Here is a 9,371-nt window from a genome sequence, read left to right as displayed (position 1 = left end):
TCGATACATCAGACATGTGTGTCGTCTACATAATATTCACCAGTGGCACTCGCATATAAATTTTGAACGTAAAATCAATCTCGAAATTAAAGGGCATTTAAACATCGAAAAATGCTGAATTGTATTTAGTATAGAACACTTACAGCTTTCATCTAATCTATTTTTGTCATGTATGTGATCACAAAAGTTAGACAAACTCGTTCACGAAATATATCTAACATGTTTTTGTCTAACATTACGCTTAACCGATTGGCTATCATATACGTAAGTAGGTTGTATTTATCATCTACAAAGTAAGTCTGGTATCAAGTTTACTTTAAAATAGTTTGTTTTGGCTCAGGGTGAATGATTGCCAGCTTCATTTTTAACATATTCATGCCATATAAGTATCAGTTCTATTCGGATTAACTCTTAAACAATCATTTGATATTGTACAATACAAAAAAACAACCATTGTCGTGTGATGATATGTATCTGTTTTGTTCACCTTACCATAACATTATTACCATCTTAGATTTCACTTGTTATATTCAATCTGCTGCAAAATCGAGGTAAAACAGAAAGAAGAAGAAAAAGGCAATATGTTTGGTTTTATCCAGATGTTTTATATATTTGCAGGTATGTACTTAAGAGTTGAATGCTTCTTTTTGTAAATTCATTGGGATGTAAATGCGTTGACAGAAGTACATTTTGTAACACATGATTGCAGTTAGCCAATAAGAATAACGTTTGTTATGAAACATACATCTAATGTATTCATGCATTTGTAGAACCGCATTTATACTTTGCACATTTAAAAACCTACCGTTGTTATCTTTTTATTGATTCATCAATTTATATGAATAATTTTTCAGAAGCATTAATGCGGTCCATATGTGTACAGTATAATGGTATTACAAGAGGGGTGGTAGGAGTGGTGTCATTCTGAATGGGTGAAAAATAAAGTTTTCTTTTCCGGAACCCAAAGAATAATTATTATTATGTAAAAACTAAAATGGCAAATTCCCGACAAGCCGAAAAAAGGCCCTTCGCCCATCTCATAACATGTATGTATATATTTTTATATAATTAAGGCCGTTATTTTTCTCCTTTGAATGTTTTTACATTGCCATTTCGGGGCCTTTTATAGCTGACTATCAGGTATAGACTTTGCTCATTGTTGAAGGCCGTACGGTGATCTATATTATTATATGTAAAAAAAGATTGGCGAATTCCCGACAAGCCGAGAAAAGGCCCTTCGCCCATCTCACAACAAGTGTGTATATTTTTTTATATAAATAAGGTCGTTATTTTTCTCTTTTAAATTGTTTTACATTGTCATTTCGGGGTCTTTAATAGCTGAATATTCGGTATAGGGTTTGCTCATTGTTGAAGACCGTACGGTGACATATAGTTGTTATTTTCTGTGTCATTTTGGAGAGTTGTCTCATTGGCAATCATATCCCATCTTTTTTTCATATTTACTAACAGGCTTATTTAAGACCCATTGGTTGCCTTCGGCTGTTGTTTGCTCTATGGTCGGGTGGTTGTCGCTTTGACATATTCACCATTTCCTTTCTCAATTTTTATTATGTCCGCATCAAAAATTAAAAATGCTGTCATTGATTTCCACTTTGTAATCATACAATGATATGTTTGTTCCGTGTATTGCATCGGACATTGTTTGCTTGTATTGTTCATGAGCTGTATTAGCCAATGTTTGTATTCAATGTGTGACTGAAAGTTATGCCTTTATATCAGATGGTTCCAAGCTAGCTTTAGGGCATCTGCTAGAATTTTTCATCATTTTACTTATGCTTGTATAATTGTTATGACTTATACCGTAGTCGTAGTCTTGATCCCTTTTTCAGGTATTTTTGTCGTTTAGTGATATTTTATGTACCTTTTTTTCATTACACCGATCGAGTAAATGGGATGGTGATGAAATGTCGAGATACTTATCTTATCATACAACCTATTCAGGTGACCACCAAATATCCACCAATCTTGTACATTTTGTACACATCCACATTATGTTTTTCTTTTATCATTTTTGGGAATCAAGTGTGATGAACACTCCTTAATAATACCTTTCATGATTTTAATAATTTTCACGTTATTTGGGGACACGGTTCGCTTAAGAGCTTGATCATACATCTTGACCATGTGACGAAATATGCTGCACTGCCATTGACGTGTTCATCGCACCGCATTTTATCAATAATGCAATCCACAAACTAGTCTAATAATATAACTTTTTGTTTAAGTCTTCTGCGGTTTTTTTCAAAGCTAAGAAATATCTTCACTTTTCAATAAGGTTTTGTCATGGTACTTTTCTATCCCAAATTCATGTATTTAGTTTTAATGTTATATTTGTTATTCTAATCGGATTTTGTATAATGCTTAGTTTGTGTTTGTGTGTGTTACATTTTATAGTTTGTCGTTGTTCCTTCAGATTACCTAAGCCGTATTTGGCACAACTTTTTGGAATTTTGAATCCTCAATGCTCTTATACTTTGTACTTATTTGGCTTTATAAATATTTTGATATGAGCGTCACTAATGAGTCTTGTGTAGACGAAACGCGCGTCTGGTATACCAAATTATAATATTGGTACCTTTGATAACTATCAGTTTGTAACCCGGATTTGTTTTTTTCTATCGATTTATGAGTTTCGAACAGCGGTATACTACTGTTGCCTTTATTTCCCATTAACAATAATGTCATTAAAATAAATCATATATTATTGGAAGCGGTTGTCGTTGTAAAAATTGTAAAAGACAAATAGAATAACAGCATACAATTTCGAAGTAAAATGGACAGTGACATAGTGCAAACATAATCACAACACGCCCAGGTTCACAAAAGCAGAAAAAAAGCATATCAATGTTAAAATATTCTAACAAATCCTAGTGTGCACACAAGTGCACTAAAACAGTAATAAGTTGATAAAGCACCAGATAAAAAGTTATAAAAAAAAGATAGAATGATGAATAGGAAAAACATAATTCAAAAGAATCAGTATGATATGAATACATTAATAGAATTGAAATGATATAAATGAATTGTAGAAGCGTCGTTCATACACAAAACAATCTTCAAACCTTGAAAAGGAGAGGACTAAAATAATGTATCAAAAATGCAATACTACTTTACATCAAGTAGGGTGACAAAACATATAAAAAGTCTAGCAAATCGTATTATAAATATTACTAACGATAATTTTCAGTTGAAGCCTAATTTTGTTTAAAGAAAATACAGAAAAAAGGAACATTGATATCCCTCACCAAACGTTTAAACACGGTACAACATTATATTATTTATAAATGTCCTTTCTACATTGATATAGGAAGATGTGGTGTGAGTACCAATTAGACAACTCTCCATCCAAATAACAATTTTTAAAAGGAAACCATTATAGGTCAATGTACGTCCTTCAACACGGAGCCTTGGCTCACACCGAACAACAAGCTATAAAGGGCTCCAAAATTGCTAGTGTAAAACCATTCAAACGGTACATGTTTTGTCAGTCGTACTCGACAGTCGAATTATCTCCATCGCTTCCTTTGAATAACTATAATTGAAGGCTATTATAATGATAAGTGCTTATCAAAGATCTTTGGCTTATATATATATTTGTTTTCACTAGACGTTAAGTTTCATCTACAAACGATTCTTCTCAGTCACGCTCGATTTATATTTGTTGAGGAGCGAACTTGAATATCAACTCATCAGTATCTCTTCTATATATGTTTAGCAATCAAATGCATTTATTTTCTCCCCAACAACTCACTTCGATTTAGTTTGACATAAAGTTACTACCCTCAAAAGTGAAATACATTTATTTTAGAGTGTGGGAAGTGTTACTAGTCAAATTGCAATTTGATCATAAGGTCTTCACAACCAGTTGAATACATACAAACATAGCTCTGTATTATTCTGTAATTTGATGTCCCTCTTTTTATTTAATGGTAGTTAGACATTTGAAATCATTCGATACAGGGAATTTGATGTGTTCAAGTTTCTCAAAGTTTGATATATTTTCTATCCTGATACCTTGCCTAAAGTTACAGTGAAGACATATTCTGAATGCCGTTGATGAAAACACTAACCATAAATTTGCTGTTATGTATGGTTTTCTGAAAATATTTGCATATTTTACAGTTTCGTCGGTAAATTAAATGTGTTGATAGCATCATAGACCTGATAGAAAGGTACACTATTAATGTCATGTTATATCTCGAATTTTCTGTCCCTATGTAACGATATGGATATATCGACAGCTATCCACCACATCTAAAATGACGTAATATAAGCAATAAAAGGACAAACGACATAACATGAAATACAAGAAAACTGAGTACAATCAGTTATCATCAGTGCAACTTTTTTTGGAATCAAAGCTAACACATTAAATAAGAATTGTTGGTCTACTGGATGCCAGTACGATAGTTTCTAAAGAGATCATGGTATTTATTTTATTATATTCCAATTTTCGTACAACTGATCTTAAAAAAGGTTTACCTGAATATTATTCTGATGTGGACCTTTTCTCTATATATTGCCATTTTAAAGGTTTATATCGGTTAATTTCTTAATGTCACGACAGAAGTTTTTTCTGTTACGCGGTAGATTAGATGGTTGCGAAGTTGTTTTAATTGACTCGTTTCCGTTACATTTAGTAAAACAAATACTCTGAAGAACTTGACCGTAAAGGATTACCTTTAGTACAATTTTTACGGTACAATATGTACACAAAATGTACCAATTTCAAGCGGTTTTGTGAATGGCGCTTTAAATTTAATTTGAAGCTCTTTACTTTTTTTAACTGTATCTGTATATAGACAATTATTTCTCATAAATTTTTTTCAGGATTCGGTTTGGCAAGTGCCAAACAATGTTACTACTATAAATATTTGTACAAATTGGGGTCAAAGGACTGTTCCAACGGCTGCTGTTCTATTTACAAATCTAATCCATGCTGCGTTTATTATTATACTAGTACTACGTTGTAAGTTTTGTTATTTCTACATTTTCAAGGTTATTGGTATCATTGTTATTATATAATGGCAAACGAAACAAATGGTATTCTTTAATTAATACCAAATAGGTCAGCGCAATAACTGATGGTGTGAATGCTTATCGAATTGCAAGTCTCAAATTTCAGTATTTAGTAATATTTTCAATATTTTCTCTTTATACAATATAAATGGCTTCTCCTTTATACATTAATTTACCCGGATCTTTATGGATGATGTTTACTTCGGAGTTAGAAACTCCTTTATGGTACAGTTGGGTAAGGGGGCAGATGGTCTAAATCGCTCAAAAAGCAGAAATATGTCATGTGATATGGATTATTACACGTACGTACAACACAAACGAACTGCACATCATAAAGTGAATTGTATGGCTAACACATTAAATCAGATTTAACAACACAAACGAAAAACGTGTATGTATTTGAAAATATTAAAAATTGTAGAAATTAAATCAAGAGGCAGATGAAATGAAATTAGATTCAAAACACATGAGTTGAAGAGAGCAAATAAGGCCTATAGTGAGCCTTGGTGTAGTGATTAGTGCATCGGACTAGTAACACAATGGTTCCTGGTTCGATTCCCGTTCCGGAATGAAAATTTCAGGGACTGAATTTTTGGCTCTCCCTTGACACTATTAGCGAGTATGGTCTTGAGGAAACTGTCATAGTCCTTCTGAATGGGACGATAAATGGCTGACCTGTGTGAAGAGAGATCCATACATATTTCGAAAAAGAGCAGCCAAATGTCTCTACAAGGCAGCACTTTCACCCGCAATGTGGAAAGGGATTAGTATAAGTTACAATAACTTAATTACCCAATCCGATAAATAGGTTTAAACTATTTCTTTGCTCAATTGTCAAAATTCAACCTGCACAATAGGCTACAAAACTCTGCATAAATTACAACAGACGGATCAACTTTAATCCCTCTAGAATAGTAGACTAATGTTACTCCATGTGTGGCATTTGAAATAAGTGTTTCACAGATACAGTTAATTGTTTCTCTTATCTTGCTTCACGTCTTAATCATTAAGGTCGAATGAGCAGTTTAATGAAAAAGGACATACAACTACCATGTCAAAATATATTCATTTTTTTTAATACTTTTTTTGCATTATAACGAATGAAAAAAAAATTTGTAGATTAACTGTTATTTGCTGACCTTTCTGTACCTGATGAAAATGAAAATATATTTCTGAAGTCGAATTGGTATGTCGAAATGAAATCTTCAACCGTACACTTTTAGATATACATCATTTGTATACACTTAAGTCCATAGTTTGTTTCTCTTTAGATCAAATGGAGCTTATTATGGAATGGGAGGAGGCGGTCTTGTATTTATTTTAGTGGTTGTAGGCTGCTGTTGGTATTGCTGTAAGTCGAAAAAATCATATGGGGGACAAACAGTAGCAACAGTACAACAAGCAATGCCTTACGCGCCTTATACTATAACACCTGGTAAGCAAAAACAAATTATTGTAATCGAGTAATTGCAATTGTTATAGATCTTTGTTATTGTTAGATAAATTATATTATCTAAATTTTATTTGTTGAAAGTGATTTTAAAAGAAAGAGACTAAATACAATTTTATTGAGAATACAGCATCTTAATGACTACAGGTATAGTAAGTCAATCTCCATAACAAAAATCAATATGCCTTGTTGTAGAAAATGTAGAAAATGTATGCTTAATTTTTTTTATGTTTGTTTTAGATATTTGCTTAACCTTCAAACCATAGTTTTCTAGTCTGCATTTTTACATTTAAGTCTGAAAAAAATTAAATTAAAATCACAAAAATACTGAACCCCGCCGAAAATTCAAATTGGAAAGTCCCTAATCAAATGGCAAAATAAAAAGCTCAAGCACATCAAACAAATGGACAACAAATTCATATTCCTGACTTGGTAAAAAAATTTTAGAAAAGCCATGGAAACAAAATTAGAATAAATTTCGAAATATTTATTCTGGTAACGTGTTTCTATGTCTTTGCGAAGTCATAAACCCAATGTTAAATACACAAAGGAGGTGTGGTATTATTGAAAATTAAATAATTGTCCACCAGATATCAAGGTCGATGATTTAACAATATAGATTTTTGTAAAGCATTAAAAATGGGAAAACACTAATACCTTATAGCGGCCTCTCTTTCTTTTCAATTCTTTAAGGAAATTGGTGTTGATGGTTAATTTATTGAGGTGTTGAATTTGTAGACAACTTATTGCTGCTTTGAGTAATATCCATTTTACAAAAACCTTACATTGACTCAAAGATATTTTGTTGGAACTTGTTTTATGCCTTATAATGACTGCTTATTTCAATGTTGAACATACTAGTATGCTAACCTGTCATCCAGATACCATTAATTCTTATGGATCCTCGTTACAATAATTTACAATATTTTCACAAATTGTTGCATTTTATTTAAGGAGCACATCCATTTGGAATGACAAACAACTGTGTTCCAGGAGGATACAATATACCTATTTCCACGGCGCCAATTATCAAAAGTAAGAAGAGCTCATCATTATCATCATCGATAGGCAGCGGAATTTCAAACATGTTGGAAATGGCAGGAAATGCGAATGAAATTGGCGAATGCATGAATGAAATGGGCGGAAACTTTAGTGAAATTGCTGAGGATTGCATGTAACAACAAGCTTCAGATTACATGATTATAAATTAAAGTATAAAATGTATGTGTGTATAGCCTGCAGATATGCCGCAACCTAGATTTAAAAGCATTTTTGGTGTGGAACTTTGTCTTGTTTGTATAAACGTAAAAGTAGTACAAAATAATATAGTTTGCTTAATATATCTGAATAATAAGATGTTAAACGTTTTTATCCTTTTTGTGTCTTCTGACTTACAAGGTAGAGCTCCCTTCGAAAATAGTTTAAATAAGTTACGTTTTAAAGAAGATCATAACTTGCAAATCAATGAATCAACATTATTGTGCTAAGTTTGGTTTTTAAGAAGTGTAAAAGAAGGACGAAAGACATCAGAGGGACGGCCAAACTCATGAATCGAAAATAAACTAACAACTCCATGGCTAAAACTGAAAAAGACAAACAGACAAACAATAGAAAACATGACACAACACATAAAACTAAAGAATAAGCGATCTCAGGTGTAAGTACGTATATGATAAAATACCTACACTGATATATCTTAAGAAACTGTTGCATCTTCGATTTTCAAATACTCAGCTTTAAGCGTCTCTGGTGAAGGTAAATCCAGAAAAGCGCTTCTAACGAAAATATCAAATATCGTTTTGTTTTCAATCTGTCACTGCATTAGTTCGATACCTCTACTGATGGGATGTTATTCTGCGAGGGTATCAGCAATTCTGTAGTCAGAACTTCGTTACTGACATGATAATTATCAGCCCGTTTTAAAAATTGTCCGTTTATAAATGTTTAAATTATAAGGAAACTACGGCAAAGTTGTCCTCAGATGGATTTAGCTATTTTTAAGGAGGCTCGAGGGTATAAAAATTTCAGAAAAAAAATAAACATCTGTTTTTCATTTTAAATTTTATTTGTTACCTTTTGTAGTTGTTACTTATTATATGGTACAAAAATCATTCAAAACCAACAATTCGTGTTGGCCCCAGATGACTTTTAAAATGTAAACATCATTGAAATAATTCCAAATTATCTCCCTTTGATGGAAAAATGCCATTTTTTGGCTTTAAAATTGAATATCTTTTTTTAACTCATCGGTGACCTATATTTTTTTTTTATATAATTTCCATATAAGCTGTACTTAAACTAAATCATTGTAAAATTTGAGCGATTTCTGTAATAAATTTCTTTCTTTTTTTTTCGATATTACCTTTATTTCTCCTATTACTTCAACAGAAAAAAAACACCTTTACAAAAATGTATGCTTCTTTTGAAGGCAGATTGTGAGCGCAAATGAACGGTGACCCCACTTTTTTATTTTCTTTTTCTATTAACTATAAGATAAAGTTCATCTATAGAAAAATATAGAGAAATCCTATATAAATGATTTAGACCCGCGAACCCCCTTAAGGTGGTTTTTTGTTGTTGTTATAAAGCTCTTCAACTTGATCGGTTCTGATACATCCGCAGCGTTCAAATACTTTGCTGCGAGCGTTCCTTATGAACTTAAATCCAGAAAAGCGCTCGAATCATCAAATAATAACATATCGTGTATGCTATGTTTTAATCTGGTTTCACATAAAATGAAGAAAAGTTATATATTCTTATTTCCCTTTACATTATACGAATGTTTAATTTTTTTGCTTGTTATAGAACAATGTACCTAAATATAGCATGAATACGATTGTTTTGATATAATGTAAAAAAAAAAATTTCTAAGAAATAAACA

The 9,371-nt window shown here is 31.9% G+C and overlaps 1 long non-coding RNA gene across 1 annotated transcript; it reads left to right on the top strand.

Annotated features, from left to right (window-relative positions):
• Positions 1 to 378: 378 nt before the first annotated feature.
• LOC143044654 (uncharacterized) lies at positions 379 to 7,857 on the top strand. The gene is made up of 4 exons (XR_012968746.1): positions 379 to 618; positions 4,852 to 4,990; positions 6,312 to 6,475; positions 7,445 to 7,857. It is a non-coding gene; the product is annotated as an uncharacterized LOC143044654 (long non-coding RNA).
• The last annotated feature ends 1,514 nt before the right edge of the window (positions 7,858 to 9,371 follow it).

This window comes from Mytilus galloprovincialis, chromosome 9 (genome assembly GCF_965363235.1).
Source record: "Mytilus galloprovincialis chromosome 9, xbMytGall1.hap1.1, whole genome shotgun sequence".
NCBI lineage: Eukaryota > Metazoa > Mollusca > Bivalvia > Mytilida > Mytilidae > Mytilus > Mytilus galloprovincialis.
The sequence above is the reverse complement of the archived record's forward strand: the minus strand, read 5'-3'. Positions and strand labels throughout refer to the sequence as shown.